This window comes from Salvia splendens, chromosome 8 (genome assembly GCF_004379255.2).
Source record: "Salvia splendens isolate huo1 chromosome 8, SspV2, whole genome shotgun sequence".
NCBI classification, from domain to species: Eukaryota; Viridiplantae; Streptophyta; class Magnoliopsida; order Lamiales; family Lamiaceae; genus Salvia; species Salvia splendens.
In genome coordinates this window covers 16665437-16674775 of record NC_056039.1, presented here as the reverse complement: position 1 = coordinate 16674775, position 9339 = coordinate 16665437, and positions in this window count along the sequence as shown.

Sequence of the window (9339 nt, the reverse complement as noted above, 5' to 3'; positions counted from 1 at the left end):
AAGCATCACTGTTATAGAAGCATGGCAGCCTAGAAATACACTGCAAACAGAAAAGCTTTTATCAGTATTACAAAACCAAGTGATGATGAAACCCTTCTGTTGGCACAATATAAAAAGTGAGGCAAGCCAAATGACAAGGTTCTAGCAGGCTTCACAAAGGTATAGTCCTCCGTGCCTAGTTCCGACAGCAAGTTCCATTTCGAGTAGAAGCGATAACTTGACAGCCTCACATGATTGAGGATGTCTGGTTCGGCCAGAACCTCCCTGTATATGTATTAGCACAAATATAATATAGTAGCCAACTCTTGGTAGGCCTCTGAGTTTATTTGTCCAGACCACTGCTAGCAACAAGATATATGACTACATAAATGACAATCCCAAAGTAACCAACTATTGGAATGTTTAAAGAAATAGGAATGATCTAAGGCTGATTGATGCATGCCAAATTATGTTGTGACAGAATAGAGTAATTGTGTAATCGAGACAAACAGAAACTTAAGAGACACAGATTTACGTGGTTCACCAACGTTGTGTTGGCTACGTTGTATTCAAATTCGTGGACAAGAAAGGAAAACAGATTGTATTCAGATTACAGAGTTACGTGCCCTACTTCTATATAAATAGGCACACAAGACGGGCTAGGCCCAATATAACAATTAAGACCAAAAACATAAACAAAGCATAGATTCAAGACATACTAACAAACTGTTAAGGGATAATTTCCTTTAACAATATTCCGGCATCGCGATTGCGATCTGGGTGATGGATAAACGGTAGTCCCAGAAGCTTGCCGTCGATCAAACCCAGAATAGTAACGAATTAAAACAAATTCGTGAAAATAAATATGGATAGTTGTATTTCATCCTTATTGAAAAGAATAACAGTGTCGCATATTTATAATACTAACCCTAACTTAATGAACAAGAAAACAATATATGGGAAAGATATGATGATATAATACTAAATAGACTAAATAATAGAGATATGATAATACTCCCTCCGTCCCATAGAAATAGGCCCTTTAGGGTTGTCACGAGTTTTAATGTGTAATTGGTAAAGTAAGAAAGAAAGAGAAAAAGTAGTTGAAATTGTGTAGTGGGTGGTGGGACCATAAATGATACAGTAAAAGAGAAGAAGAAAAAAGGTTACCATAAATGGAAATGGACTATTTGTATGGGACGAACGAAAAAGGAAATATGGTTTATTTCAATGGTACGGAGGGAGTATAAAATATGACCGTATCACAAAACCAGAGAATTTTAGGTACCATTAGCTTGTTTTAATCTATACCAAGATTTCTTTAGCCTACATACAAGCTTTCCGGAATTCTCAAAAGCACTATCAAGAACAAAACAAGGGGAAAGAGTCACTCATGTATATTTCCTAATCTTGATCCCATGCACCATTGAGCATATGTACACCAACTCAGTTCATGGCCACACAACCAACAAATGTATTGCAATGTTAACCAATTTATACAATCTAAACGTAAAATAAGGGGACATAGTAATATAAGATAAACTAAGATGGTGGCGAAAGGGGAGATCTATGTGAAGAGGGAGAGTCCAATTGTGAGTGAAATGATAATTAAATCATTGGTGAGTAGAATATGAGGTAAGGATAATTTAGATAATTTAGATAATTTGGTTAATAAGACTTAATAAATCATAGTTGAATCCTAAAAGGCAAAATGGTGATTTACTAGTGGAGTATTGGGACATCCTAATAAAAAATGGTGACAAACTGATACGAGTTGCCCTCGCGACAGCAACATCGATCCATCCGAGGATGGGGAGCGGGCGGCTGCCCCTGAAGCAGAGGAGTGCGCGGCAGCCCCTGAAGCACCCTTGCCGCAGCAACAGAAGAAGAAGGCAGCAGCAGCGATGAGAACGTTGAGGCCGCGGGATCGAATCAAGCTGCCGCAGAAGTTCGCGAACTAAGTCGCTTAGCAGCGACTAGTTCGTTTAATAGTATTTTCTTAATTTATGTCTTGGTTACTTTATTTTTGGGATTATTATTATTATTCTATTTGTAATTGAGTCGGGCGAATTATAAGCCCCGTTCGGATTTTCTTAGTTGGTTCTTTCCCGAACGTATAGGTTAGGTCGAACCAACCGTAGGCTCTTTAGTATAAATAGAGCCACTATGTCATCAATTACGCTATCTATGAAATTACTTATCTGGCTCAATTAATTGTACATCAAGAAACGATCTCTAACGCTGCCGACGAGAATCTCTCTCGCGCTCAGCACTCCCTTTGCCGGAAGTAATCGCTGACCCAAACCTCTTGGGCGCTCGAAGACTTCAGCCCGAGTTTCTTGATTGTGTGGGAATTCGAACGTAGAGGAAGAGCATCCTTAACAACTGTTGTCTTTCATTGCGTACTCTCCATGAACGGCTCGGATGACCTAGTTCCGCCGATCGGCCTCCTCACCGGAGGCAATGCCCAGGAGTTGGGGGGCGATCAGTCTTGTCGCTTTCCGGCAAACAGTCACCACGATGATGGCCAGCAACGGATGCCGCGGCGCGAGGACCTGGAATCGAACAACCCGCCTCGCGATGTTACGGGGGCTAGCGATTCGTCCTCCCTAAGGCTTGAGAAGATCATGGCGCGGTTCGACAGGTTGGAATGTAGGTTGGATTCGACGGATAGGCGGGTCGATAAACTGGAGGCACCGCACATTCCTGACCCGGATCTGCCTTATTTTTCAAATGATGCGGACCTTGAGGGGTATCGCTCCCAGCGCGAAGTTTGGGCTGTCGACGAGGATGTCCCCCGGTTTTTCAACCATGGTTGGCGTGACCGTGGTGGGGATGTCCGATGCCGTCAGGGCGCCGCTCGCGATATGCACATGCGAGAGGGCAGCTTCGCGCAGCACGGTTCAGCCGCGGTCCCCTACCACTCTCGCCTTGTTCCTCGGCAGCACTCTAGTTGGGATAGACCGGCCGATAGCTACACAACGGAGTTCGATATGGGCTTTCGAGGGTATCGTTAGCCTACATCGTGGGACTCGCCTATCAATCACATGGGTCACACCACCGCCAGGACTTATAGACCAAAGGATCTCACCATGAAGGCACCCCGCTTTGACGGATCGAATGCGGCGAATTGGATTTCACGAGTCGAATATTATTTCGACCACCAGCAGATGCCAGATTCTGAGCGTCTTCATTATGTGGTTATGCTTTTTCAACCGCCAGCCGTCGAGTGGATTTTTAATTACCGGGCAAACAACCCAGTGGTAATGTGGCGGGAATTCTTGGAATACGTGTGCCACAGGTATTACCCGCAGAGCTTCCGCAATTGCATTGGCTCGTTGTCCAAGTTGGTTCAGACAAGTTCGGTTGCCAAATATCATGATGCTTTTGAACGCTATCTTAATCGAGTACAAGGCCTTTCCGAGGAGGCGCTTATCCCAATTTTTATAACTGGCCTTAAGGAACCTATCCAAGAGAAGGTGGAGTTACAACAACCATGCTCTTTGGTGGAGGCAATAGCTATGGCCTTGCGACTGGCAACGTCGCACGAGGAACGACAATCCCCGCCGAACCACGGCAAGTAGACCAGCCGCGACTCACGGTTTCCTGCTATCAGTCAGGGCCCGCCAGTCGGCCAGGCGGACACGTCGGCCAAAGAATCCATGAAACCGAGCTTCAGGCCGATTCGGGTTTCGAACACAGAGAAAGCAGAGCGCTCAAGGAAGGGACTATGCTAGCATTGTCCGAAAAAATGGGCGCTGGGCCATGTGTGCAAATAGAAGATGCTTTCTTATGTGGGCGAGGATGAGGGTGACACCATGCTTGAGGAGTCTGATTGCAGTGAGGAGGGCGAAACAGTTATCACCGCGGATTTGTCGCATCTTCACGCTTTGGCCGGAGGCACTAAGGCTCGCCCGTCAATGTTGTGGGTACAATCGCGAAGACAACGGTCAGTATACTTATTGATACCGGCAGCACACATGATTTCCTTCACCCTCGAGTGGCGAAATAATTACAATTATCACTGACTCCTATCCGACCGTTTCGTGTTTATGTGGGCAAAAGTGCGTTGTTGGTTTGCTCGCATATTGCGCGCCGGCCCAAGCTCTCTGTTCAAGGGGTTGACTTTCTCATTGATCTGCACATTATGGAGATCCACGGTCCGGATATTGTATTGGGAATGGAATGGCTAGAATCGTTGGGCAAGATCTCTGCCGATTTTGTGGGGAAGACACTGGAGTTCAGTCGCAACGGGGTCCGAGTGACGTTGCACGACGTCTAGCCCTCACTGCGCCTCTTCTCCTTGCAGTCTTTGGCAATGCTTACGTCCCATTCGTCAACCCACCGGATGGGGGATGGAGTCGTGACGCCGGCGGAGGAGGACATTTCACCGGACACCCCACCGGATGTTCAGTGCGTTTTGGATCAGTTCTGTCAGGTTTTCTCCTTGCTGACGGGCATGCCACCGCGGCGAGAGTTCGATCACTGTATCCATCTGCTCCCTGGCTCTAAGCCAGTCAATGTGCACCCTTACCGTTATCCCTATTTTCAGAAGAATTAGATCGAGCGACAGGTGCGAGACATGCTCGAGCAGGGGATAATTCAACGGAGTCACTGCCCTTTCTCTTCTCCGGTCCTCCTTATCCGGAAGAAGGATGGGACATTCAGATTCTGCATTGATTACAGGGCGCTGAATTTGGCGACGGTCTCGGATCATTTCCCTATCCCGACAGCAGATGAACTTTTTGACGAGCTTGGCAGGGCGAAATTTTTCACTAAATTGGACTTGCGATCAGGTTACCATCAGATACGCATGCATGACACGGATGTCTTCAAGACGGCTTTCAGAACCTACGACGGTCATTTTGAGTTCTTGGTTATGCCGTTTTACCTCACTAATGCCCCGTCTACTTTTCAGGCTGCCATGAATAGAATTTTCCAGCCCTTGCTAAGTAAATGTGTGATCGTCTTCTTCGACGACATTCTTGTTTACAGCCCAACATTGGAGGAGCACTGTTCTCATTTGGCGGATGTGCTAACGTTGCTACAAACACATCAGTTCTTTGTCAAGCTTTCCAAATGTTCTTTCTGCGGTACGACAGTGGAGTATTTGGGTCATTTGGTGTCAGATGGGAGTCTGAAAGCTGACCCGGCGAAGATAATAGCAATGATGTCGTGGCCCCAACCTAAATCGGTCGAGCAGTTGTGTGGTTTTTTGGGATTGACAGGTTACTATCGACGGTTCGTTGCTAATTATGCCCTTATAGCGGCCTCCCTAACAGATTTACTCAAAAAGGAGGCTTTCGTATGGTCCCTGGCGGCGGATGAGGCGTTCTCGAGCCTCAAGCAGGCAATGACGTCGGCCCTTGTCCTTAGCCTGCCTGATTTTGACAAGCAGTTTTGCATCGAGACAGACGCTTCAGATATTGGCATCGGGGCGGTACTAATCCAGGATAAACACCCGATTGCCTATTTATGTAAGAAATTGGGACCGCGTCGCCGCGTGGCCTCGACTTATCACAAAGAACTATATGCAATAGTGGAGGCCGTACAAAAGTGGCGACAGTACCTTCTCAGGCGGGAATTCATCATTCGAAGTGATCAAAAGAGTTTGAAGGATCTCCTGTAGCAGATAGTCCAGACTTCTGATCAGCACCTCTATGTTCAGAAATTAATGGGGTATAGGTTCAACATCGAATATAAGAAGGGAAGTACGAACAAGGCTGCTGATGCCTTGTCCCATCGGGATGACAACAACGACAACCCTACCGTCAGCGAACCTGGGGAGACAGCCTCCGTGCGGGAGTCGACCGATGAGCAGTTTCCGTTGGATGAGGCGGCTTTCTTCGCAACCATTGCTCACCCGGTCTCTAAACTATTGGATTTACTACGAGAGGAGACCTCACAGTTACCCGACATGCACGGGCTGGTCGGCCAGATTGCGGAGGGGACGGCGCCGCCACATCTATCCTTCGCAGATAGCCTTGTTTATTTCAAGCGTAGAATCCTCCTCAGCGCCAGTTCTAAGCTCAAACGGACTCTCTTGACGGAGCATCACTGCACGCCTATTGCTGGCCCCCCGGGGCACGAGAGGACTTTTCACCTGTTATCTGTGGGATTTTATTGGCCAAATATGCGAAAGGATGTGAGGAAATTTGTCGAGTTTTGCGCGGTGTGTCAGTCGACCAAGTACTCAACTCAAAAGCCTGCAGGATTGCTGCAGCCACTGCCGGTTCCCTCGCAAGTATGGGAAGATGTTTCCATGGACTTCATTACGGGTCTTCCTCCCTCTAGAGGGTATACGACAATCATGGTGGTGGTGGACCGCCTTTCCAAGTATGCGCATTTTGCCCCGTTGCCCACCAAATTCGATGCCTTACGGGTGGCGCATTTATTTATTAACACAGTGGTCCGTCACCATGGATTTCCGAAGACGCTAGTTTCTGATAGGGACTCAGTTTTCTTGAATGCCACTTGGGAATAAATGCTCCGCCTAAGCGGCACCAAACTCCATTTTTCCACGGCCTATCACCCACAATCCGACGACCAGGCAGAGGTTCGAAACAGGGGTTTGGAGCAATATCTGCGGGCGTTCGCAGCTGATCGTCCTTTAAAGTGGTGTAATCTGCTGCCTTGGGCTGAGCTGTCCCTTAATTGTTTCTACCACGCCGCCCTTCAAGGCGCTCTATGGCCGTGAACCACCGCTATTGGTGGCGACATCACCGTCGGCCGCCACCCCTCCGAAGGTGGCTGATCTGATTCGACAACGAGGGACGCTCCTTCACGAGCTGCGCGGTAATCTAGAGCACGCACAGTAGAGAATGAGGGATTCCGCCAATAAACGCCGATGCCATGTGGAGTTTGAGGAAGGGGACCTGGTGTGGCTGAAACTTCAGCCGTACCGACAGCACTCGGTGGCAAAGCCGCTGTCGGCCAAGCTAGCCAGGCGCTACTATGGCCCGTTCGAAGTTTTGCAGCATGTAGGGCCGGTGGCGTACCGCCTGCGCCTTCCGGAGGGGAGCCGAATCCATGACGTGTTTCACGTCAGCCTCCTTTGCGAATTTGTGGCAGGGGAGGAATCGGTTTTACACGTCCCGCTACCGGACGACTTTGTGGGTGGTCGGACTATCGTGCAACCGGTGGCTCTTGTTGATTCTCGGGTGATGTGGCATGATGGTAAAGTAGTGGAGCATGTTCTTGTGCGATGGTCGGATGGCTCGGACTCCCCATCGTGGAAGCCTTTGGACATCATTCGCAGGCGTTTTCCTAACCTTCCCCTTGAGGTCAAGGAGACTATTAAGCCGATGGGGTTCATACGAGTGGCCCTTGCGACAGCAACATCGATCCATCCGAGGACGGGGAGCGGGCGGTTCCCTTTGAAGCAGAGAAGTGCGCGGCTGCCCCTGAAGCACCCTCGCCGCAGCAACAAAAGAAGAAGGCAGCAGCAGCGACGAGAGCGTTGAGGCCGCGGGATCGAATCAAGCCGCCGCAGAAGTTCGCGAACTAAGTCGCTTAGCAGCGACTAGTTCGTTTAGTAGTATTTTCTTAATTTATGTTTTGGTTACTATATTTTTGGGATTATTATTATTATTATTCTATTTGTAATTGAGTCGGGTGAATTATAAGCCTCGTTCGAGTTTGCTTAGTTGGTTCTTTCCCGAACGTATAGGTTAGGTCAAACCAACCCTAGGGTCTTTAGTATAAATAGAGCCACTCTGTCATCAATTACGCTATCTATGAAATTACTAATTTTGCTCAATTAATTGTGCATCAAGAAACAATCTCTAACGCTGCCGACGAGAATCTCTCTCGCGCTTAGCACTCCCTTTGCCGGAAGTAATCGCCGACCCAAACCTCTTAGGCGCTCGAAGACTTCGGCCCGAGTTTCTTGATTGTGTGGGAATTCGAACGTTGAGGAAGAGCATCCTTAACACAAACACAAAAGGCTAATGAGATGAGGTGATGCAAAACGTATAGAGAAACAAGACTGAACGGAGAATTAATCAAAGAAACCCTAGTTTCTATGAAGAACGAGTATAACACTCAATGTAAAATCAAATATTCAAAGTCTGTCTTTTCAGGCCTTTATATAGGCAAAGGGAAATCCTAAACTTATGGAAAGAAAATAACTAAAAAGAAAATAAACAAAAATAACTATAAGGAAAATAAACAAAAAAGGAAAACCTAATTTGATAGAAGGAAAAAATATTACTCCTAATATTTTCCATCTACTAATTCTACTAACTAAGAAATAAATAAAACCCAAAATATAATTTTTTTAGCCTCCGAGTCTTTATCTTTTATAAGTGCATCATGAGGTCATTAGGGAGTATGTTCCAAGTAAAATTTTCATGACGGTAATAAAAAGTTAATTATTTTAATGTACTAAACCATTATATTTATATAAGGGTCTCTTAGGCCATCCACAATAGGCGCCCAGCGACCGCCCAGCCGAGCGCCGGCGCTGGGCGGTTCGCTGGGCGATCTATTGAAGCCGCCCAGCGGGCGATTGGAGAGAGAAACCGGGCAGCGCTGGGCGGTCGCGTGGCGCTGGGCGGTCCGTTCGGCGCTATTGCAGCGCCCGGATCGCCCAGCGCACCGCCTAGCGCGAAAAAATAAATTTTTTTTTTTCGAAACACTATATATACGCCCTTTGTTCGTCATTTTCATTCGCACCACTTGTTTTAACGAGTATTCTCACTATCTTAATTTCTGTTCAAGATCAACAACGGTAAATGGATCTCAACAACGAGCTTAGTTCCAGAAGTAGCGGGTCACAAACTCCGGCGATCCCTGTGGGAAGTGGATGGGGACAGGTGACCAGGTACGACAGCATGTACCCGTGGCACCAGATGATGCCCGGGGCCCCAACGGGGGGGAGTCCGCCGGGGGGGTTTCCGCCGATACCGGGCTGGGCACCAAGTATTCTGACCCCAACGGGATGGGCACCGGGGATGCAGATGATGCCCGGGGGGCCACCGGCGACACAGTGGACTCCGGGGGTCGTACCGGCTACACAGTGGACTCCTGGGGGGTCCTCAGCGACGGCGGGGGATGTCTATCGCCCCAGTTTTGATTTTTCGACTGGGTCTTCGCACACATCGACCCAAACGCCCTTGGGGTTTGATAGTTTCTCCTTAGATGACTTGGGGTTTGATACTCTCGGAGCTCCGGTGACTGTAGGTCAAGGGGGGGCAGGGCCAGGGCGTGGCGCCCCAAAGAAGAAGGGCAAGAAGAAGGTCGGCGAGTCGTCGCAGCCGGGTGAGGAGGAGGTACGGAGGAGGTGGACGGACGACGAGAACGTCGCCCTCAGCAAGGCGTAGGTGAGTGTTTGCGACGATCCTCTCGTTTCGAACGAGC